Raw genomic sequence first — 23,053 nt, 5'->3', positions numbered from 1 at the left:
CTTCCACTACCCCAGGTTGCTCGGAGCCCCATCCAGCCCGGCCCTGGACACTTCCAGGGATGGGGCAGGCACAGCTTGGGGTAGGAGGGATATTTTTTGTTCCCACCTGGGTGGATAGAGGTGGATAAAAAGGGTCAAGTGCAGGTTTGGGCTTTGCAGCCTCCTGATTTTGCCCACCCTTTCCAACTCACTTCATTTTATTCCACCCCCTTTATCAGCTGCACGTGGTCCTACATTAGACCCTGAACTCCCAAGTGTGTAGGTGGACCTGATCTCCCCACTGAAGCTCTCCTGGTGTGGGGTCCTTGAGCTGTAGCATTTTGGGGGAAGGATGAGTGTTTTGTTCCGTGCTCAGGACTTGTTTTCCTCACACTGCAGCAGCACAGGCTATTTGGGATGAGAAGGGTGCCCAGGCCTGCCCAGCACTGTGGCCAAAGCTCAGCTCTCTCCTGGCTGTGAATCTTTTGCCCTTCTTGGTGCAAGGTGACAAAACACTTGGCTGAGAGCACTGGATTAATTTTTTTTCTGCAAATTGGCCATTTTCCACTTTTTTGGCCCAGCCCTGAAGTAGAGACTGATCCAAGCAGTGCAGAAGGAAGGGATGTGCTGTCAAAATAACAAGCGAGCACAAGCCAAATGCCAGACTCTCCTTTACTGAGGCAGACTAAGCTGAGAGGTCACTGGCAACTGGCTCTTTTCCTAGGAGAAGCAGAAATAATATTGCTGCGCCCAGCAGCAGGGGAACACTGGAGGTGAAAAATCCGAATTTAGAGTCTGATCAAGCGATGAGCAGCACAGCAGAGGAGCTGCGGGGCTGAGGTACAGGCAGCAGTCCTGGCAGCCCTTTGCCAAGTGCTTCTCCTTGCAGCACTGCTGACAGCAGACATTTCGGAATCACAAGCCTCTGAGAGCTGTGATTACCTTAAATCCTGATGAAAATCTATCCTGTGGGAGCATTTTATTTGCTGCCTGGTTGTAGGTCTACGGCAGAGCTTTAGGGTGAGTTTTCCTGCCAGCTTGGGGGTGGATGTACAGGAGGGGACAGGACAGATGCAGGTATTTGAAGGCACTTAACAAAGAGTGGTGCCTCTGCCAAACTTTAAACATCCTTGGTTTTGTGCCTAAGGATTGTCTCCTTTTAACTTCAGCAGAAAGAGTTCAGCCTTTCATAAGATCAAGGGGAAAATATTTTTTTCTGGCACCAAGAGGAAACACTCTTCAAACTCATGAGGTTCCAGAAATCCTGCAGCTTCTCCCAGGACCAGCCAGTCAGTTCCTTACAGCATCCATTTGCTGAGGAAAATGCTTCTGAAAAGAACCAGAGTTTGCACATTTTCAGGATACTTCTGTGACTTGGCTGGTTGAATCCGACACAGGATCCTGCCAGGATGCAGGGCTGGGGAAGGATTTGTTCTCCAGTCACTCCAAGCAGTTGTGAGGACAGCAAAGATGAACAGAAGGACCATCTTTGCCCCCTGAAAGCAGCACTCTGGCTGCTAAAGGCCATGCAATGTCAAAGAAAAGTCACTGAAGGAAATTGAACATGAATTTCCAGGCAGCCTGTAGGGAAAACAGATGCAATTTTAGACAGGGAAGGTTGGTTTCACGTTTAAAAGCTCCTTGTCCCATGCTGAGAGCCTTGAATGCTCAAAGCTGCTTTAGGTATCTCCCTTTGGCATGGGTGGGATTTCTGCTGTGCTCATTCCTCCCCATATTCCCAGACACCTTCACTTCCAAAGGATGCCCCTCTAAAGCCCTCCTGAAAACCCTCTGGACCCCGGGGACACTCCCTGGGTGTGATCCCTTTTTAAGCTGCTCCTTTAGGACCTGGCTTAGCTCTAAACCAGGGCCGAGTTTCAGGATTTCACGCCACATCCTGAAAGCATTTTGTTACATGCTTATGGAAGGGAAAATTCCTCCAGAAGGGACATTTTTGTTTCCTGGCAGGGAAATACGAGGCTGGCAGCTCAGAAGGGCATCAAGGCAAAGTCTCAGAGGAGTCACTGCTCTGGTCTTCAATGGGGATGGATGGTGAGGGAGATGCTGCAGTTTCCTGCACGAGTGGGATCAGTAAGAAGGGGGAGATCAATCCTTGAACTCAGCATCAGCCTCCTCCAAGAAAAAGCACAGTTCCATCCCCTCTGTAGGCAGAGAAAAACCCCTTTTCCTGCTCCCAGGCTCACAGGTGGAAGTCTTTGCTGAAGAAACACTTTCCTGAGCCCTCCTGATGACCCAGACATGGTCTTGGCCACTGCCAGGGATCCAGGGGCAGCCACAGCTGCTCTGGGCACCCTGTGCCAGGGCCTCCCACCCTCACAGGGAGCAATTCCTTCCCAACATCCCATCCATCCCTGCCTTCTGGCAGTGGGGAGCCATTCCCTGTGTCCTGTCCCTCCATGCCTTGTCCCAGTCCCTCTCCAGCTCTCCTGGAGCCCCTTTAGGCCCTGCAAGGGGCTCTGAGCTCTCCCTGGAGCCTTCTCAGAAATGTCACAGCGTGTTGGATGTTCCTTTTCCTGCATTTGCTGCTGCACTCGGCAGCAAAACAAGGCAGGGTCTGGTGACAGCACAGCAGATTCCACCATGGCTTTTTGGGGCAGAGCAAGGAACCCCGTATCAGTTGCCAGTGTAGGTGTGATGTGCTGCCACATCTGGATGGTGGGCACCGAGCAAGGCTGGGGGATTCCAACGTGTCAGTTTTGCGGAGAGAAAATGACGGATGCAAGAAGCAAGGCTGGATTTACGGGGGGATGTGTGCCAGGAGTTGAGCCGAGCCGTGTCCGTGCGCCTGCCTGCGCAGAGCAGCTCTGGGAGGCAAATCCCGGCTGTGGCTGCCCCGGAGCATCCGAGCAGCCCGGGCAGGGGAAGGAAGCGAGCAGAGAAACACACCATTGTTCTGCCCACTGCAGGTCTCGGGGAACGCAGGGCAAACAGGAGGGAGCCCAGCGCTTTCCTGTGTTTGTGCTGCGAATATTTTCATTAAGGTCCTTTTTCCTACCTCTTTCTCCAAGGCCTTTGTGCCTCTAATAGGTGCAAGGAGGGTATTGATTGTAAGTGTCCCCTCAGGCATAATTATTTTACCACAGTCGCATTCACAGGGAGGGCTTGCAGAACCACTTTCCTGTTACACCCTCTGTATTTCAACCTCTCTTTCACTTTTTTTGCCTCCTCAAGCTGCCCCAACAAGCCCTTGCAAGGTCTCCATCCTGTAGCAGAAGCCGTGGTGAACTGGTGAGCCCTGAAGAGATCATTGAGGGTGAAAATGGGAATACTTGATGTTACCCAGCAACTAGAATTGAAGATATCTTTTGTCCACCAAGTCAGGAAACACAGTTTGCACAATAGCTGTGTTTGCCTTCTCTGGGGGAGGTTAACCAGCAACCCCTTCCAGGAGATAAGAGGGACGTACATAAACAGGAGGAAAGTCACTGGCAGGGATTATTGGAGCAGGTAAATCGGGTCCCTGTCACCCTCAGCATCCCCTGAGCACTGCGCTGAAGTCTTGCAGCGTGGGGGAGAAAATAGGGATGGCTCAGACATAAAAATAACAGATAAATAAATATGAAATAAATATAGAAATGAGAAGATCTGGAGGAGCCAGGAGCAGGTTTTGTGGTCATGGTGACCCACTGGCAAGGTGAGGAATGTCTGTCTCCATCAGTGCCCTGTGCCCCCCCGGCCCTCTGAAGCCCTACAGAATGTTGCCCTCTTTCATTGTCTTGTGCAAACAACTCCTGGAGTGGCCCCACAGCCCTTCAAAGGGGTGGAGAAACCTGGATCTGCTCAGTCCATGCAGAGCCCTGTGGATGGAGGGGAGCTGGGCAGTGTCCCGACAAGGACAGCCACTGCCACAAAGGGTCCCCAGCTGAGCTGGTGGCAAGACTTAGTCCTGTGTCCCAAGCTTGTGACCCTTTATTTGCTGGCATTTTCCCCCACATTAAATACACAGTTGGAAGGAATGAAGCCATCCATAACCTCCAGCTCCTGCTCTCAGAGTCACGCTTAGGATAAACTCAAGTCTCCTGTGGAAAAAAAACCCAACATAGTAAAAAAAACCTGTTGATGTGCCACTTCACAATATGGTGGTTTAGGGGCATGGTGGGATTTGGTCAAAGGTTAAACTTGATGATCTTGGAGGTCTTTTCCAGCCTTAGTGATTCCATGATTCCAGATATATTGGGAGAGCTTCAGGGCATGTAGGTAAAGCCACCTCTGAACTAATTGCTTTTGAATTAAACTGTGTTTAACAACATTTTCTAGTGCAGTCCACTCAATACACAAATGCAGCTGAAGCAGCAAGGAAGGAAATATATTGGTCATCATGTGGGGCAAGATTTCCCTGCCCCCCGGGAAGGAGCTTTCCCAAAAAGTGCTTCTGATACTGGCTGGCCAGAGGAGTTAGAGAGGATGAATGTGAAGGCCAAGCCTTGCTTGCATCAAAATCCCACTGGGTTCTGCTGGAGGAGCTGCCATCACATCCACCCTGGAAAGCCAATGCCAGCGTTCTCCCAGGAGCTGCTTGCCGGCTGCCCTGTGCACACAGGGCTCCTTTGTTCCCTCTGCTCCCTGCCCACCCACCCCTCTTCTCCTCACCAACACATTAACAGAGCCTTTTGGCTGAGGCCTTTGTTCTGTGCCTGCACAGGAAGGTCTGGGCTCATGGATCACATTCCTGGTGCCAGCTCGGGATGATCTTTATTGACAAACCCGTCATTGATCCGGCTCCCTCCAGGAGGACTTTCACCTGCTCCAGCTCTGCTAACGTTAGCGTGGATTTGGAGGTGGTGTTTGGATACAAACACAGATAGGCTCACAGTCAAACCCTTCAGGGATGTGCCCTGCTCCAGTTAATGTTAAACACCTTTGGAGATATCTCTGCATTTCTCCAGGCCAGGAGGAACCTGCTGCATTCTTCTCATAACTCCTTTGCAGGTACTGAAATAAAATCCCTGACCTGGATCCCCGAACAAAGCCTGTGTTATTCAGCCAGGCCAAGGGGAAGATCAGTTTTCTGATCCTTCCCATCCTGGAGTTTTCTGGGGTGGAGATGCAGGGTTTGAAGGACTCTGCTCAGTGACCCTGTCACAGGGGCTTTCCCTGGGGTGAAAAACCCCTCCCAGCTTCAGCTCAGCCTGCCTGGGCTGGAGCGTGTGTGTGCAAACACTGCTGAAATTAAACCCCCCCGAGTTTAAAACCTCCCTGGAAAATGTTATGTGAATCCATTTCCCTCTATTTCTAATAAAACAGGGAATTTTCTGCCTGTTACAATATAATGTTGTTCTACACTATGCTGTTCCAGCCATTTATATAATTTTATATAAATGTAATCTGTAAATTGCTTTTTGATGGGTGAGACACAGCACCTGCATTCAGCTTTCCAAGCATCAGTAACTGTGCACGAACACCCTTCTCTGTTAGAGCCAGAGTGGAATTTTGGGGTATATTTGGCCCAGGAGGGATTTAATAAAAGATCATGGAAAGATGAGTCCTCCTGGCAGAGCACCAGCACTTGGGTGAGCACCTTAAAGTAGCCACAGACTCACAGATTCATGGAATATTCTGAGAGCAGCCAGGACTGTTCCCAGCCCGTGGGCAGAGCAGGACTGGGCAGAGCAGCCCCAGAACATCCCACATTCCTGGGATGGGAGCGTGGGCTGCACCCCCGGCTGCAGGGACAAGCCCAAGTCTGGGGGATGGATTTTGCCAGCCTCAAAGATGGAAAGCATTGTGCCTTCATCTGCTGAAGTCCACTGGTGGCACTGGTGGGAAGGAGAGAGCAGCATCCTTCACTCCACCCAGCTCCTGCTGGGCTCCTGCAGAGAGGCGAGGATTAACTCAGTCCTGGTGGAGTACAAGAACTGGGGTGTCCCCACCCTGAGGGACAAGCAGGAGGGCAGGGTAAGCAAGGCCTAAATGTGCCATCCTTTGTCCAAATGAATCCAAACCACCTCCCAAGCCAGGCCTGGATCACTCTGAAGATGTCAAGGCCCACACAAAAACCCTTCTTCCCACCAGGCTTGGGAAAGCCTCCAAAGCGCTCGTTTGGGCCCATTTCAGCTCAGCTCTCGGGCACAGGGTGGATCCCAGGCCAGGGATGTGCTGCCATCCAGGAGGCTCCACAGCCCAGAACCTGTTGGGCTCATCTTCTCCCAGCTTCCTGCTCAACCTGCCAGGAGCTGATCCCAGGAGGAGGCATTTCAGCCAGGCAGCCTCCTCAGCTGCATGGAAACACTTCCAGCCTTTCCTCCCAGGGCCAGACCTGCCCTGTCTTCTGTTGGCTCTACCTTGAGCTTCCTCTCCTCTTCCTGGCCTTGGAGGCTTCTCCCTGCTCCGCATCTCTCTGGAGTTTCTGGTGCTGCAAATGCTCCTCTTCATCTTCCTGTTGCCAACCCAGCCCGGAAGTTGCATTTCACACCCCAAACCTCAGCTGGGGCCAGGGGCCACCCCAGAAATCACCTCATTCTTCGACACCACAAAGGGACCAGCACCAAACCCCTCATTTCCAGCAGCACAGCAGAGGCACAGCCAGGGAATCTCCACTCCTTGGGGCAGATTTCCCCTCCTGGTTTGTGGGACAGGTGGAAGAGGCTTCGAGATGTTTGCTTTGACCCTGCGGTGACATCTGGGGTGGAAAGGTCACAACAAAGACACTTGCAGTGTTTACCCTCCGAGCCCAGCAGCCACCAGCAAGCTGTGCCAGGCACTGGGGCTGTAACGAGGAGAGCAAATATTATCCTACATAGGTGTCAGGAGCTGCTGCTGCCTTGAAATGCTGGGAGAAAAGCCTCCTTAAATCGTTGGGATTCCTCCCACCAGCAGAGGGGTGAGAGGAATAATATTTGGGAGAGGAACACACCCCAAATGACAGCATCTGTGTGAGGGTGGGAAGCAGAGAGCAGCCGGCATCTCCTGGCCACAGATGGTTCCCATCAAGAGGAATTTTTTCTTGTTAATCCCAAAACAAGCTTGGGATGTATTTTTATTGCAGTGTTAAGAGGAGAAAAAAAGAAAGTCTGACATGACCCCCCGTTTTTCTGGCCTCACTCCCTGCTCAGCCTCTGCTCTGAGCAAGCACAGAAAATTGACTTCATGTTAAAGGCAGGGACTCAGAGAACAAAAAATCCTGGGGTGGTTCTTCCAGCTCTTCTTGACCTGGGAATTTATTCCATTCAAGCTGGAAATGGAGGTGAAAATCTAAAGCTTGGGTGTGTATTTGAAGTACCCTCTGGTGTCCTCTGGGCCGTTCATCAAGGGACAGAGGACATCCAGGTGTCTGTGGGGGTGTCAGCAAGGGTGTCCACTCTCCCCTTTGAATTTGAAATCTGCTTTGAGCACCAGGGGTGGACTCCTGAGCCATCACATGAGCTCAGGAGCATTTCTAGCTCAAAAAAACCCCAAAAATGGTGATAAAAACCACAGTCAGTAGGAGGACTGGGAATTAATTATACTCAAAAGACATCCCAAGAGCCCCGCTTTGAGGCTTGTCTGGCATTCCTCCATGGCATGTTGGATACCATGGTTCCCCAAACTTGCCGTGATGGAGCTGCCAAGAGGAACCCCTTGGCATATCTCAGGAAGTTTCCAAGGACAGCCATGGGTTGGGGATGTGGCACCCCTCCAGATGATCAGCTGGGGGCCATCTGAAAGGATTCACATGGAAGGAGGGTCAGGAAATACCTTTTTCTCATGGAGTGACACTTCCGGTCCGTGGTGCTGGCCCTGCTGGAAGCAACCCTAAAGGTGCTGACCTGTCAATAGGAATTTTCTTTCAGACAGATCCTCCTGGGATGTGTACACCCCCAGATGAGGATGGGCACCCCCCCTCCTCCCTGGCAACTCCCTGGAGTGACTCAGGACATGCAAACACTGACTCATCCCAACCTCCCAGGAGCACTGAGCTTCCCACGAGCTCCAAGACAGGGTGGTGGGAGAAGGGAAGGGCTCCACTCGGCCTCCCCTGTGCCTCTGGGACACAGCAGGGAGGACTGCAGATGCATCAGCAGGGTGGGGCAGGCAGGGCAAGCTGGGGCAGCCAAGGACCCTCTGGACAGGGATCTACAGAGATAAGGTGATCCTGGTGTGGGAGCTGATGCCCAGTATGGGAAAAATGGATTAGGAGCTGTCCTCCAGGACGAGCTCTGCTGGCTCAGGAGTGGTTTAGGAAGAAGCATTTGAAGAGCTGAGGAAGAGGATGGGGAAAGCCAGGGCTGGTGTCTTGGCAGCTGCAAAGGGTGGTGGCACTTGCAAAGTTATCCTGGCTGCACAAATGCTGGATTTCATCAGGACGTGATGATTCCATACAAGGATAAAAATATGTGGTTTCTGCAGCAAACAGCACCACTGAGAAAGCTGCCAAGCTCTCGAGTCTGTGACCATCCACTGTAAATCCTGCTGGAAAACTGTGGAGGAACCTGGATCTGCTTGCCAGAGATGAGGTGGATGGTTCTCCCAGAGACCTGAAATTTAAATGGACATTCAGGTATATAATTGGTCATCCTAAAAAAGCTGTTTCCTCATTCCATTGCACCTTGTGGGGGACAAAGCTCCCTGACCTGTCTCATATGTGAGTCAGAGCACCACATTTGGCTTTTCTGCTCCCTTAGTCCTGGGAAATGGTCGAGTCCAACCCCTAGCCCTGCACAGACACCCCAACAATCCCACCCTGTGCATCCCTGGGAGCGGTGTCCAAACGCTCCTGGAGCTCTGTGGGGCCGTACCCATTCCTTGGGGAGCCTGGGCCGTTCCCAGCACCCTCTGGGGGAAGAACCTTTTCCTGATATCCAACCTAAACCTCCCTGACACAGCTCCAGCTGCTCCCTGGTCCTGTCAGACACCTGGGTCCTTTCCCTGTTGTTCCAAGGGGGCAGGATGGAGCTGGGACAGATCTCCAGGCGACACCAGCACCAAACCTGGGCTGCCAAAGAGCAGCTGGCCCAGGCTGGGGAGTCTGGCGGGGGGATTTCCAGCCACTTACTGACCTTTCTGCCTTTGGCTCTCATGCCTGGTTAAATCCCTCTGTTCATTATGCTCTTCTGAATTAATGACTCAATTAGGAACTCCAGAGTGTCGAGCCTCCAGGTTTCCCCATGTTTAAGCATCCTTTCAACAGCATCCCTTCAACAGCATCCCTGGACCATCCTTCTTCCACCAGGGGTTTAGTAACTCCTTGTGTTTCAGATGTCCTGGCACTATTTTAGGGTGAGGGATGCTCTGGGCACAGCTGAGTCACACCCAGGCCAGGCTGTGGCCATAGAGCATTTCTGCCAGGTGGATTCTCTGGCAGCTCATGAAGGGCTGTGCTCCTATTTGAGCCTTCCCCCTGTGGGTCATTTGTAACTTCCTGTGCCAGCCCAGTGTCACCAAGCTGGCACAAAGCTGCTGCCCATCAAGCATGGCTCAAACTGGCTCCAAAAGTCAGCTGGATGGGACAAAGGAGCAGAAAGGAGGGCTCCTGAGTGTTTTCCCTTCACAGCAGAAGGGATGTGTGATGTGACATCCCTGCCCATCGCTGGCCATTAAAGATTACAGCCCAGCCAGGCCAGAAGGATTGTAGGAGTCAATCCCATTTAAGCCTTTCTATTTTAAGGAATAAACTACCCAGGGAAAAAGCAGCCTAAGATTAGAAACTCACAGGATTTCCTCAAATTCCAGCCATCAGCCCCAGATTCATCCCGGGAGGGTGGTTTGTTATTCTTCCAGAGCACGAATCCTGCACCCCAGCAAAGTTAAGCCTGGATTATGCTGTGCAGGCCCAAAAGCCACGCTCAAAGCTGTTTTAGTGCTGCTCCCTCTCTGCCTAAACCATCTCCAGTATTCCCTGATTAAAAATAGGTTTTTAGGCAGGAGAGTTTTCGCTTTTTCCACAAGCAGATTCCATACTGCTCAGGAAGAGGCTCCTGTGCAGGAGAATCTTTCAGAAAATGTAATGCTAAGCAGGGTGGGAAGCAGAAATAAATGTTTTTTCTTTCTCTTGGTTTGGGTAGGAAAAGAACTCAAAGCCCATCCAGTGCCACCCCTGCCAGGGACAGGGACACCTTCCACTGTCCCAGGCTGCTCCAAGCCCCGTCCAGCCTGGCCTTGGACACTGCCAGGAAGATGCCAGGCAGCTTCTTTGGGCACCCTGTGCCAGGGCCTCCCCACCCTCACAGGGAGGAATTTCTTCCCAATATCTAATCTAAAATCTCTCTGCTCAGTTTAAAATGACACAAAGGATGTGGGTAAACCAGACTAAGTCACCCTATGCTTTGTGCCTCAGCAGCCAGGAATTGGGAAGTCATTTGGGATTTGATACCTGGCTCTGCTGCTTCTCCCTAAGCTGGGTGAAACTCCAGCCTAACTCATCTTAAAGCAGGAAAATCCAAAGCCTGTCCCTAATGGGATCCCCCAAAGGAACGAGGGATCCCATCTGCCCCAGCACCGCAGCAGGATGGGAGCAGTTGCTTTTTCCAGGCATAGCACGCGGGGGTGACTCATTCCTGGCAGGAATTTCCCTCTCACCCATCCCCTCCGAGACAGCTCCAGCCCCTCTCTCCGCCTGGAGATTTTCCCCCAACAGCAGCAAGGGGTGAGGGCAGCTGTAGGATCAGCCGAGAAGCAGAGACCTTCCCTGAATCCCTGACATTTCAGCTGTCAGCAGCTGTGCAGGGATGTGTTCGACAGGCCCTGAGGTCCCCACTCCCTCCCAGCTGTGTTTGGGGAAGGAGGGGAGGGGAATTCTGGAATACTGGCAGAGCTGCCCCATCACGAGGGCGGGGGGACTGGGCATCAAAAGAAAAACATCTCATGTGCCAGTTGTCCCTGTGGTGGCCTCGAGGTGCCACCGGGGCTGGGCAGGGCACGTGAGGGAGCTCAGCCCTCCCAGGAAACCTCAGATCAGCTGCATGTGCACAAACAGGTCCAGCAGGGGCCACCCCGGGATGACCACATGCCCAGGTAGCCCATGATTCATGGGATAACCATCTGCTGAAGCTGCAATCGCTCACTTTCCACCTCCAATCTCCTCCAGGCCAAGCAGCAAAGCAACAGGGGCAGAAGGTGCCTCTTTGCCATGGCCACTGAGCACAGCCTGGTCCCACAGCCCACAGCAGCAGGAGCTGCCAGGGCTGGTGCTGCAGCAGCTGCTGATGTGACACGAGACCTTAACTCACCTCCAATCCACAGAAAGGGGTCCAACCCTGCGGGATTTAGTAGGTCCAGGGTAGCCTCAGGGGCACAGCTCAATTTCTCAAGGTGCAGAACCTGGAATGAGATCTTGGAAAGCTGGAGATGGAAAGAAAGAGTCCAGAGGAGGCTCTCATTTGCAGAAAAATAACAGGATCATAGAATCACTGAACAGTTTGGGTTGGAAGAGACCTTAAAGCTCATCCAGTTCCACCTCCTGCCATGGGCAGGGACACCTTCCACTATCCCAGGGTGCTCCAAGCCCTGTCCAACCTGGCCTTGGACACTGCCAGGCATCCAGGGGCAGCCACAGCTTCTCTGGGCAACCTTCACCAAGGTTCATCAACCTTCTTCAGCCAAGAATTCCTTCCCAATATCCCATTTGATCCCACCCTCTTTTGGTTCATAACCTCATCCTACCACTGCTTACTCTGACAGATGCAGCAGCTTGGGGTTCAGGAATGGCAGAGATGTGCCCCCTCTCCAGGTGTGCTTTTCCTTCACCACTTATCCCAAACACACCAAGTCACCCTTTTTTTCCCCCCACCCTGGGCAGCCACAGCTTGGACGTCAGTGGAAAATGATTCCTTGAATGAGTGTGGCTGGATCAGCTGACTGGGCTGGCTGCAGCAAATCTCGTGGTCACACAGCTCTAAATGTGCAGCAGTGTCTGCCTAAGCCTTTCCGTTTATAGGGCAGAGAGGGGAGCCGGGAGTGTGGAAAGAAATCCTTTGGAAGCAGAAGGGGTTTGGAGACAGAACAGGACTCCCCAAGGGGAACACATGGGGGTGCAGAGAGGGTGGGCAGCAAGCACGGATCAGGCATGGGATGGAGCTGATGGAGCATCACCAACTCCGTGCTTCCGATGGGCCGAGGTCAGGGAAAGGCACTGAGCTCTGGGAACCGGGATGAGAGCGCTGGGGCTGGGACCTGCCTCCCAGCTGGGCTGGGGGTGCAGTGCTGGAGTGCCTACAGGAGTGTGAAATGCCCTCCCTGCCTCCCTGCTGCAGCCTGGCTCATCCCTTCAACCCCTGGTCTCCCCACAGGAGCAGAACTCCGGCTCCAGAATAAATCCCAGCTGTCTCCCAGCTCTTCCCTGGGCAAGCTGCCATGCCATGATAAAGCAGCTCCTCCCTGCAAGCCAAGCCCCTGAGCTGCAGCTCCTTGGGAAGGCAGCCTGGTGATGGGCTGTGTCAGGGAGTAACAAATGCCTTTAATTCCCCCTTCATCCAGCAGCTCCCTGCAGGAGGCAGCGTGTCCTGATGGAAGGCGAGCGGGAGGCATCTGGAGCTGTGTGCACAGGCGCTCAGATCCCTGGTAAATCACCCAGCCAGGCTCTAAGAACCCTGACAGGCTCTAATTTCTCTCTCCTGGATAGATACAGGGTAAAACTTGTTGCTTCACTTGGTTATCCCAGTGCAAGGGGCTGTTAGCAATCCCTGAGTTACTCTGCACAGATTTTCCTCACTGCTGGCAATGGCAAGGTCAGGAGAGGAGGGGATCTGAGCAGGAACTGCTGCTGAGGTTTCATCTCAAATATCCATCCCCTGAGCATGAATGTTTCATGTCAGACCTGTTGGGGCTTTTCAGGTCGATCAATGGGGTTTGCTGGCATTTGCACCAGCACCACTGGGGCTGTCAGCTCTGATCACACACAGCTCGGGGCTTGCTGGTGACTGAGAACAGGCTTGGGCTCCATCCAGTTCAGACTGAGTTCATTAAAGGAAATAAAACGCTTCTCTACAAGCCAAACCCCCTTTTCTGGGTGGTGTTTAATGGGAGGCTGCAGTTCTGGACCAAGCTGAGAAGACCTGAAGGGTATCACTGCAAACCCCCCCTGGGGGCTCCAGCCTTGTCGAGTCTTGTAGGAAGCCAGCCCTTCCCACTCCCTGCTAAAGGGATTGCCTGCTGCTTGTCGATCCTGGCACATCCCTCCAGGACACATGGACACGTCCCAGAACCTCATGGAGTAGTGATGGACACCTACAGCAAGGGAGGGCTTCACGTCCCCTTTCTCAGCACAGCCACCATTTCTGCGGCACCTCGGGATACCTAGAAAACACCTGGCCCTGAAACTTCCCAAGGGGCTGTCCCTGGCTTTGTGGGGTGGTGAGGGGCTGTTCCTTCTCCAGGACACCCAACAGAAACAGCTGCAAGGTGGGAACAGAGAGGGCACTGGTGGAGTAGTAAAACAGCAAAAATAGATCTCTGAGTGGCGAAGCCTCTGTTGGTTTGGTAATGGTCAAGCACAGAGGAAATAAGTTCAGTTCCCCTTCCAGGCCCGGCTGGACGGGGCTTGGAGCACCCTGGGATAGTGGAAGGTGTCCCTGCCCAGGGCAGGGGGTGGCACTGGATGAGCTTTAAGGTCCTTTCTGACCCAAACCCTTCTGTGCCATTACGATTGTACGAGTTTGTATGAGAGGGCTGCTCTAAGTCACTCCCATCCCTACTTCCATCCCTACAGTCTTTCTGCCAAGATTCTCCTGCAGATCCCATTTGTTCCTTGCCTCTCTCCTGCAGGCACACTGCATCCCCAGCCAAGCCTGGGAGAGATTTGGGCAGCCTGGGGAACCCTCTTCAGGAGTAGAGGATCCTGCAGGTCCCTCAAAGAGAAGGAGGAGGACTCCCTCTCTCTGCTCCAAGGCAGAATAGCATCTTTGAAACTGAAACCTGGAAAGACATACGGAATCTCCTGGCATGCTGTGTGCTGCTCAGACATCCATGCCATGCTCCCACAGTTTGGGGTTATCTACACTATCATCATCTTATTTGTAGTGATAACTCTAATTAATCAAATTTGAAATTGTATCTGGCAGAGTCTGAAATAAGTTCAGTTCCCTTTCCAGGCCAGGCTGGACGGGGCTTGGAGCACCCTGGGATAGTGGAAGGTGTTCCTGCCCATGGCAGGGGGTGGCACTGGATGAGCTTTCAGGTCCTTTCCAACCCAAAACAAGAAAAAGAAGAAACAACAAACGAGCAAAAAGCCACCTTTGCTTCCCTTTTTCCCTCCTGGCCCCTGCCAGCCTTGCTGCTCCTCTTGGCTCTGCTTTTCTCCAGGACTGGCCTGGGAGAGCATCATTCCCAGGGCAAGTGGAAGGAGACACCTCTCCCTGGCAGAGGGAGGCTCCCAGGCGGCACTGCTGGGGCACATCCCGGGGCTGTGTGCTGGAGCCCGAGCCTTTCCTGCTCCTCCTGCAGGGATTGGTGGCTGGGGAAGGCTGGAGCCAGCCCGGGATGGTGCCGGAGCCGGGCAGCGGGGGGAGCAGCGAGACCGGAACACGGGACATGGAGCGGAGCGGGAGGATGGAATGTCCCAGGCTCGGGAGAGATTCCCTGGGGGACAAGGGCCAGGGCTCTGCCAGTGCCCAGCGCCGCAGAGGGGCTCGGGGGGGAGTTTGGGGATGTCATGGAGCTGGTGGGATCCTGGCTGGGCACCGCTCCTGGGGAACACCAGGAAAGGGGAGCAGTGCCAGGGCCGCGGGGGAGGCTCTGCAGGGGAACGCCGTGCCCAGGGCTGCTGTGCATGGGAGCAGGGTCTGAACGAGTCCTGCAGCGTCCTAACTGGATCTGTGTGCTCCCAGATCTCTGAAGCTCCTGAATCCCAGCCAGCCCCTCTGGCTCCACTGTTTTTAAATCCATCTAATTCCGCTGGTCTCTCTGCTTTGGTGCAGCCTTTTCCACACTGACACTTCCGCAGCCCAGAAATCCTAAATATCCTCCTTCTGCCAACTGTTTAAGCATCAGCTGCACTGGGGACCACGGGAGCTCAGGGACAGCAGTGCAGGGTTGTGCTGTTTACTATGGGTTTATGGCACTTTCTGAAGCATGGGAAACTCTTGGCCACAGCCACACAGAGCCAGAAGTGTATTCCCAGTGCAAGATTCAGGGCGTGGGATTGGAGCTGGGACCGAAGACAGAAACCCTGGTGGCAGCCAAGGCTGAGGGAGGTTTTCTCCCTGATCCCACCCTCAAGGACAGTGGTCCTGCTGCCCTGGGGATGCAGGGCTGGCATCAAGGCACACAATTATCTGTTTATCTGAGCACTGGGATTTCCCAGCTAATGGGACAACACAGGTGATGAGGCTCTAAAGGACCTCTGGAGTGCACTGTGCCGTGAGCCCAGCGCTTCTCATGCCCATGAGGATTTGTTTGCACTGACTCTGCCTCAGCCCTGTGGTGCCCAAGATTCCTGCAGGGCTTTTTGTCTGTCCCCCCATCCTGCCCCACCTGCCACTTCATACCTGCTTCCAAGGGGTGCCCATGGACCTTCCTGCAAATGCCAGGGAAGTCAGGAAGGCTTCAGGCAGTGGCGAATTGCTGGATTCACAGCACGTGGTGAATCAGTGACAGAGCCCAGAGTGGATTCATTGTGCATCCCGCATTTGATGAACTTGCCTCCAGCAGATCCAAGTATTCTATTAGGTGGAATTAGGGAGAAAATCATAGTTAAACTGTTAATTCATCAAGACAGGCACCGTCACAGGGACTGAAGATATTCCTGAATTTTGGGGGGGGGGGGGGGGGAGGCTTTGGAAAATGAAGACAATTCCACAATGCACAAATTGCAGTTTCTCCATTATTTTGCATTATTCAGCATGCAGCTTTGTCATTGCAAATTCCAATGACCAGAACTGGCTATTCCACATCCAACAGAAACCCTTGGAAGTTCAGGATTTGAGTGTTTCCCTTTCACTAAACTGCAGCCCTGACTTGCATCCTGAACTGTTCAAAACTCAGGAGCTGCCTTAAATTCTTTGCTGCTGCTTCTCTGTGTTCAGGCAGCAAAGGAGCTTGAAATAATTCCCAACTGGATGGGGCTAAGCCAGATCCATGCAGGAGAGGAGCAGGGCAGCCGTAAGAGGCTTTGAGTCACACGTGCCCTTGTAACCACAGCATCCCCTGGGTCCCAAACCAGGAGTGATCCCAGGGGGATTCAGGTCTTGACGTCAAAGCCAACCAAGTGCACAAGTGCAAATGATTTCAAAGACTGAATCCAAGCTGTTTGTGCACAGCTGGGAAACATCCAGCACCCTCCTGAAGGGAATCAGGAGTGAAACAACGATCTTCATTCATCTAAACCTCCTGCCCCACCTCTCCCAAGCACCTCTGCCCCAGGCTGAACAAGAGACCTTCTATGCAAAGCCAAATTCAGCAGCTCTGATGCCTCCTCCAGCATTGGGAACAGCCTGACAGATCCAGGGACATGCAGGAGATGTTCAGTGTGCTGAGTGCTGGGCCAGGAGCTTGGACTGTGCTGCCTGGAGGCGCAGAGAGGCAGCTCCTGGATCTCTTCTCAGAGTGGGAAGCACAATTTGGGCATCCACACTGGAGAATGGCATCGATTGTGCTCCCACAGGCTGCAAAAACACAAAGCAGAGCCCGTTCCTGCCTGGGGTTTAAGGCAGAGTAACCAGGAGCAGGGAGAGAAGACAAGGATACAGAGGCTGCTCTGTGGCTGTGAGCACCTCCTGGCCAAGAGATCCATCTCTGCTGGATGAGATTGGAGCTGGGATAATCCCACACAGAGCAGCTCCACATCCTGGCCTCCCAGCCCTCGCAGGTTGTCTGTGCAGGAAGGAAGAAGATGCCTCTGGGACTCTCTATCAAGTCCTCAGCATCCTTGTGGAGGAGGAAAGCAGCATAAACCAGCCTGGCTCTGATTCTGCCCCAAACTCACCTTCCATGCCTCACGCAGTTTCCCCAACTTTTACAGAGGATAATCAGCCTTGCCCAACTTTATAGAATCCTGGGACATCTGCAGATGTGATGAGTCAGATCTGCCTTGTGTGACTCTGCTGCCAGATCCCATCCAACAGCCACGGAGCTCCCCCTTCTCCAGGATCCGTATTTTCTGCTCTTACTGCCAAGTGCATGACTATTCCCAAAACTAAACATGCCTGGGAGTTTCTAAACCCATTTGGGAAGACCAGGAAAAAGCCTTTCTAGCTTCATTCTGAAATGGGAAACAGAGCAAAATTCACTGGACGATCCACAATTTCCTCCCTGCAAGTTACAAAAGAAGGAAAACAGAGAGTGGGTTTTGCTTCTGAAATTAACGTTAACTCTCCCTGATGCAGGAAGGTGGCTCTGCAATACCAGGAGCTGTGGCAGGACAGGGATGTGACCCTGGAAAAGTCTTTAATGTGTGGATGCAGCCTGTTGGCAGCTGGAATTAAATGTGAGCGGCTCCTTCTGAAGCTCCCAGGAGCAGGCGTCGCTCTGCAAGAATGCAGCAGGGTTGCATCATGTGGGCTCCTTGAATTTTCCAGAAATCCTGCTACCTCTTCCCTGCCAGGTTTTCGTGGGGAATCTATACAGTAGCTGGGGAAAACACACTGCGATTTTCTGTTGGCATATTTGAAGCAGGAAGGAGTATTCACGCTAAGTGGGGTTTGATGTGGGAACACAGGGAAGATGTCCCTTTTTTCCTAAGGGTCCCTGGCCTTGGAGATACATCCTGGGGATACATCCTGGCCTCTTGCAGATACATCCTAAACTGCCACGTTATGGGTTAAGCTCCCTGACCCAAGCTGGACCTATGGCAAGGGACATTTGCCTCCCAGGTGGGTGCATTTTGTCATCCCAAGCAAAGCTGCAGCAGCTCAGACCTGCTTTGGTCCCACCAGATCAGAGTAACATCCCCAGGGTTGGGGCAACCATGGTCCTTGGAAACTTGGGAAGGACGAAACCCCTTCTCCTGTTTGGTTTTACACTAAAGGAGAGATTTAGATTAGATATTGGGAAGGAATTGTTTCCTGGGAGGGTAGGGAGGCCCTGGCACAGGGTGCCCAGAGCACCTGTGGCTGCCCCTGCATCCCAGGAAGTGTCCCAGGCCAGGTTGGGTGGGGCTTGGAGCACCCTGGGCTAGTGGAAGCTGTCCCTGCCCATGGCAGGGGGTGGCACTGGATGGGCTCTAATGTTCCTTCCAACCCAAACCATCCTGGGATCCTGTGTTTGCTGCTGTATCTCTCTGGGTAGCTTTTTGCTGCCTCTGTAAGAGCAGAGAAGACAAAGTGGCTGCCAAGCCCCTTCCTGAGCATCCCTGTGCTTACACATCCCAGCACATGGCTTAGGACGACTGCACACGCTGTTTGTTCCTGCTGGGCCACTGCCAGGCTGAGCCCAGCATGTCCTTTCCAGGATTCATCCCTCCCCTCCTCCTTTCCTGCCTTAAACTGCTGCACCAACCCCCAAAGCTCCCAAGGCAGCAAACCCAGCAGCCCCAGCCCTGTCCTGCACTCAGCCCCCTCATCCCACTGGCATCAACAGTGGCAGCTTTGGGGTTTGGCTTGTTGGGAACAGCAGTAGGACTGGGGAGACAGGCAGTTGAGTGACACATGTGCACACAGAGCACAGGCTGAGCCCGGCCCGCCTCCCACTCCTGAGCAGTGCTCTGCTGGAAGCAGAAGATTGGCTGGCAGAGGATCCCTCTCCAAGCCAGGGTCGGGTTTAGGGGCGTTTCTGTTCCCCCAGCTGGCTCCAGAATAAAGAGTTTCCTTTTACATCCCGGTTTCCTCAGGAGAGGCTGAAACGCTGAGGGGGGAGCGCGTGGGGCTGAGCCTCCTCTCAGCTTCCACCAAATGTGAAGGGCAGGCAGAGCTCAGACCTTTCACATTCCCATATGCTCCTGGAAAATGCCAGGAGGAGATGAGACAGAGCTCACTGCAGCAGAGTGAACTCAGCTTTTAACAAGACATCAGAGATTCCCCACCACAGCTCCACTCTGCAGAGCAGATCGACCACCTGGGCCTTCTCTGCTCATATTTTGTTATAAAGGGTGAAAACCTGGAATTGGCACATTCCTTGCTGCCTGTTTCCAGTGGGGAAACTGAAGCTGCAGCATCCCAAAGCCCTGGTGCTCTCACATCTTGCCCTTGAGATGGCCCCGACACTCGTGGGGTTGACGTGGCTGACAAACCAAGCACTTGCTTTGCCTTTTGGCTGTTTTTTGGGAGGATCCAGCCAGTCCCAGTCACTGTGAGGCAGAAGGGAGGGGGTAAGGAGTGCATGTCACCAGTGCTCATCTTAGAATCACAGAGTTTAGGGTTGGAAAAGTCCTCTAGGATCCCTGAGTCCAAACATTAGCCTGGAAAGGGCATCCTGGATTCCTCTTGTCTCGCCATGACCCCAAACCAGAGTTCCTGACCAGTGTAGGAACAGTACAGGATCCCACAGCCCTGTGGGTCCCTCCCAGGGACTGCAAACCCCTCCTGCCACATCCACAAGGATTCCATCTCCTGCCATAGCCCAGCTCCCAGGAAGATGGGGGATGCAGGGGGCTTGCAATCCAAGCTGCCATCACCCGTGCTGGCGCTCTGCTGAGGCCACACAGATGTCATTCTTTCCACCCAAAAGCACCCGAGGAATTCTGTCCCCCGCCTCGATGGGTTGGCTGGAAACCCTGTGGATTTTGAACTTTTCTCTGGGAGTATTAAACAGGGATTACAAACTGGGATCAAGGGAGTCTCTCTGTGCTGTGCCCTGTGGGAAAGCTGCAGCCTCTGTAGCCTGTCCCCTCTTGTTTGTGCACCACGACATACCTGGGTGATGCCACGGATGGGGAATTTGCTGCCTCCATGGCAATCAGGTCTTCTCCTCTTCCTTTTCCTCCTCCACCACACCTGCTGAGGAAGCAAAAGGAGATCAGTGCTTTGCAGAGGATCCATTAAAATTTGCACCCTTAGGACATGCAAACCCAGGGACCTCCCCCTGGAGCTGGCAGGCCCAGCTCTGGGCACAGCAGGCTGGCACAGGGAGCTTGGCTCTCACTGCTGCACTCAGACAGGGTCAGATCCACGGGATGCAGTCTTTCAGCCCCACTGCCATCCTTTGTGTGCCTACTGCTCTCACAACGCTGGGCCCTCCCAGTCCTGCCAAGCCAGACATGGCCATGGGCATGGCTGAGAGCCAGAGAGGGGGAAAAGGGCTGGGATCCCACTCCAGTCCTGCCAGCAAAGCCACGGCCCTGGGATACTTGGGGCTGCATGAATGAGCTCACCGTGCCAGAGGAGGGTGGGTGAGAGTGAAATCAAAGTGCTGATCCCAAACTTGCCCTTGAGCTGAGCCAGGAAGCAGAATCCCCCCAGAATCTTTGCATGTGGGGACCTGGAGGAGCAGGCAAGCCCTGACCAGCTCTGGAGCAGAGACAGACCCAGGGAGAGCTTAGAGGCCCTTGCAGTGCCTCAAGAGGGCTTGTAAAAAAGAGGGAGAGAGGTTTTTTGCAAGGGCAAAAAGTGACAGGACAAGGAAAAACGGCTTCCTACTGCCAGAGGGTAGGGTTAGATGGGATATTGGGAAGGAATTGTTCCCTGGGAGGGTGGGCAGGCCCTGGCACAGGGTGCCCAGAGCAGCTGTGGCTGCCCCTGGATCCCTGGCAATGCCCCAGGCCAGGCTGGACAGGGTTTGGAGCAGCCTGGGACAGTGGAAGGTGTCCCTGCCATGGCAGGGGTGGCATTGGATGATTCTGAAGCTCTTCAGTGCTGGCTCTGAGCATCCCTGCCCTCCTCAGCCATGATCCTGGAAAGCAGAAATGCTGCACCAGCACTACCTCCCAGCAGCACAGGAGATGACAGACTGTCTCCCACACAGGAAAACAGGATGAGTGTCCTGGGTCACTGCAAGGTGAAAGTGTAAAGCTGCTGGAGTTTATATTTAAAAAGTCCTGTCCAAAGAACACATAGGGTCTGCTTTCATAGAAATAAAACACTCCTTCAATAGATGATCAAGTGAATTAGTAACACTGCTTGAAACAAGAAGCCAAACAACTGGGGCAGCACCAACCTGGATGTTTCATGGCTGAGCATGGATTGTTTCCCACAGAACTGGACTCTGGGTACAGTTGGATTTCACTGCTTTCCATCCCAGCAGCTTCTCCACACCTGTCCCAAGCTCTGCAACAACAGCCTGGAAATCTCCCTCTGCTCTGTCGTGGGGGCTGTAGGATCACACCCATCTCACAAAAACTTTGGGTGGCTTTTAATTTAAGTCTCAGTGGATCTGCACTGCCCTAAATCCACAGAGTCAACCCATGCTGGAAATAACTCCAGACAAAAGAAACTCGGGTTTTGCCCTGCGCAAGTGCGGTTTGGAGGGGAGGAGCTGGGCTGGAGGAGTGGATGTGTCCCTTTGGCAGCTGGAACCGCTCATTACAGAGCAGGGAAGACGGAAGACGGCAACTCCCAGTTTGGCTCCCCCTTCCCAGTCCCCATCCCACCGCTGGAGGAGCTCCTACGTGGCACTGTGGGGGCTGGGAGTGCCTGCAGAGCTTGACTGCGCTTGGAAATCACTGGAGAGCAGCAGGAATCTTCCCCAGCAATGCAGATCAGCCTGATTCCCAGAACTCTGGCCCTGGACAAAACTGTTCACAGTCAAGATGAAGCTGTTTGCTGACATTGTGGTAGAACTGACTCATTTTCTGCATATTCACATCCTAAAGCTCTGCAGGGCTTTTTTGGTGGCTCTTACCAGATTGTATTGTAGAAACAGCAGGAATAGGTTGAAATATACACTGAAAAATCTGAAATATCTTTATGCTGGGCTGCCAGCCCTCAAACACAAAGAACTATTTTCATTTTACTCCAAATCCATGTTACTGAGGCAAAGCCATTTCAAAGGACTGAAGCACAGAGCCCCAGTATCAAAGGACTCTAGCATTGGGAGGCAGTGAAAGAAATCAAGATTAAAAGTTTTAGAGTTCATTTTAAATTTCACAAGGAAGATGAAAAAAATCTTACATGGGAAGTAATTACAGAGAAGGGCTTGAAGGTGGAGCAATTCAGAGTTTGGCAGAGAAAAGCAGCTGACAGTGGAAGCTTAAAGGAGCTTTTCTCATTTCTCCACTGGCACACACTGCTGGTACAGACCAGTAACATTTACCTTGGTACTGATGGTTTGATATCAGCAAAATCATTTTTAGTAAAGCCAAAATTGTGCTATAAAAACTCTGGGACCCCACTGTTGATCATTTATGCAGACACAAAGCAAGGCTAACTGCACCAAGAAATACTAGTGTGCAAAAATCTGTTGCTTGAGGTATGCCAAAGCTCTTTTTCCCACTGAATCCCTCCCTGAAGGGAGCAGATCTCTAAACATCACTGATGTGAGGACACCATGTTTGTTGAAGCTGACAGAGACTTTTTCTACAGGGAGGGCTCAAAGATCTCCCCTTGTTTGAGGTGTGGAATATCTACTCACATGGCACCATCTGAACAGTTCAGACAAAGAAAAATGTCGCTTTTTTATGCCACCTTCTAGAACAGGTGGGCTGTGAAGGGGAATGGAATGATGAGATGATTCCAAAGCAAGGTGCTTCCAAGACAACCAGCAGAATATTCAAAGCCAGAAGGAAAAACCAGATGCTGTTTTCTTACTACAGCAACAGAAGGCTGAGACCCCTGGCTTCAGAGGGAAGCAGAAAAACTTGGCAGAGCCAAAATTAGGGGGGAAAATGAAATTACAGTGTGATTAAAAGGAAGACACAGATATCAGTTAAACAACACAAGGATGCAGCACTCTTCTGCTGATGTAACCATCCATGGGGTGGGTGGTACCTAGAATATCCCTGTATCCCAGATTGCCATGAAAACAATCCTGTGCTGTCTTAAAACGTGACAGGCTTGAATCCGAGCTTCAACACTTGCGATGCAGCAGAAACCTCTCCATGGCACAGCTGCTCTGGGCACCCTGTGCCAGGGCCTCCCCACCCTCACAGGGAACAATTCCTTCCCAATATCCCATCTATCCCTGCCCTCTGGCAGTGGAAGCCATTCCCTGTGTCCTGTCCCTCCATGCCTTGTCCCCAGTCCCTCTCCAGCTCTCCTGGAGCCCCTTTAGGCACTGCAAGAGGCTCTGCAGGCTCCCTGGAGCCTTCTCTCCTGGATGTCACCAATGAGGGGCA

General features: G+C 52.8%; 1 long non-coding RNA gene across 3 annotated transcripts; it reads right to left on the bottom strand.

Annotated features, from left to right (window-relative positions):
- Nucleotides 1–4,675: 4,675 nt before the first annotated feature.
- Nucleotides 4,676–22,873, bottom strand: LOC116437507. Of its 3 annotated transcripts, none has more exons than XR_004237343.1 (6): nucleotides 20,938–22,873; nucleotides 19,698–19,778; nucleotides 16,287–16,514; nucleotides 15,399–15,572; nucleotides 11,145–11,256; nucleotides 4,676–8,453 (listed from the first exon to the last, which is right to left on the bottom strand). It is a non-coding gene; the product is annotated as an uncharacterized LOC116437507 (long non-coding RNA). The 3 variants fall into 3 exon arrangements; XR_004237333.1 differs by having other exon boundaries at nucleotides 11,145–11,235; XR_004237334.1 differs by lacking the exon at nucleotides 16,287–16,514 and having other exon boundaries at nucleotides 11,145–11,235.
- Between the last annotated feature and the right edge of the window lie 180 nt (nucleotides 22,874–23,053).

This window comes from Corvus moneduloides, chromosome 2, assembly GCF_009650955.1.
Source record: "Corvus moneduloides isolate bCorMon1 chromosome 2, bCorMon1.pri, whole genome shotgun sequence".
NCBI classification, from domain to species: Eukaryota; Metazoa; Chordata; class Aves; order Passeriformes; family Corvidae; genus Corvus; species Corvus moneduloides.
The sequence above is the reverse complement of the archived record's forward strand: the minus strand, read 5'-3'. Positions and strand labels throughout refer to the sequence as shown.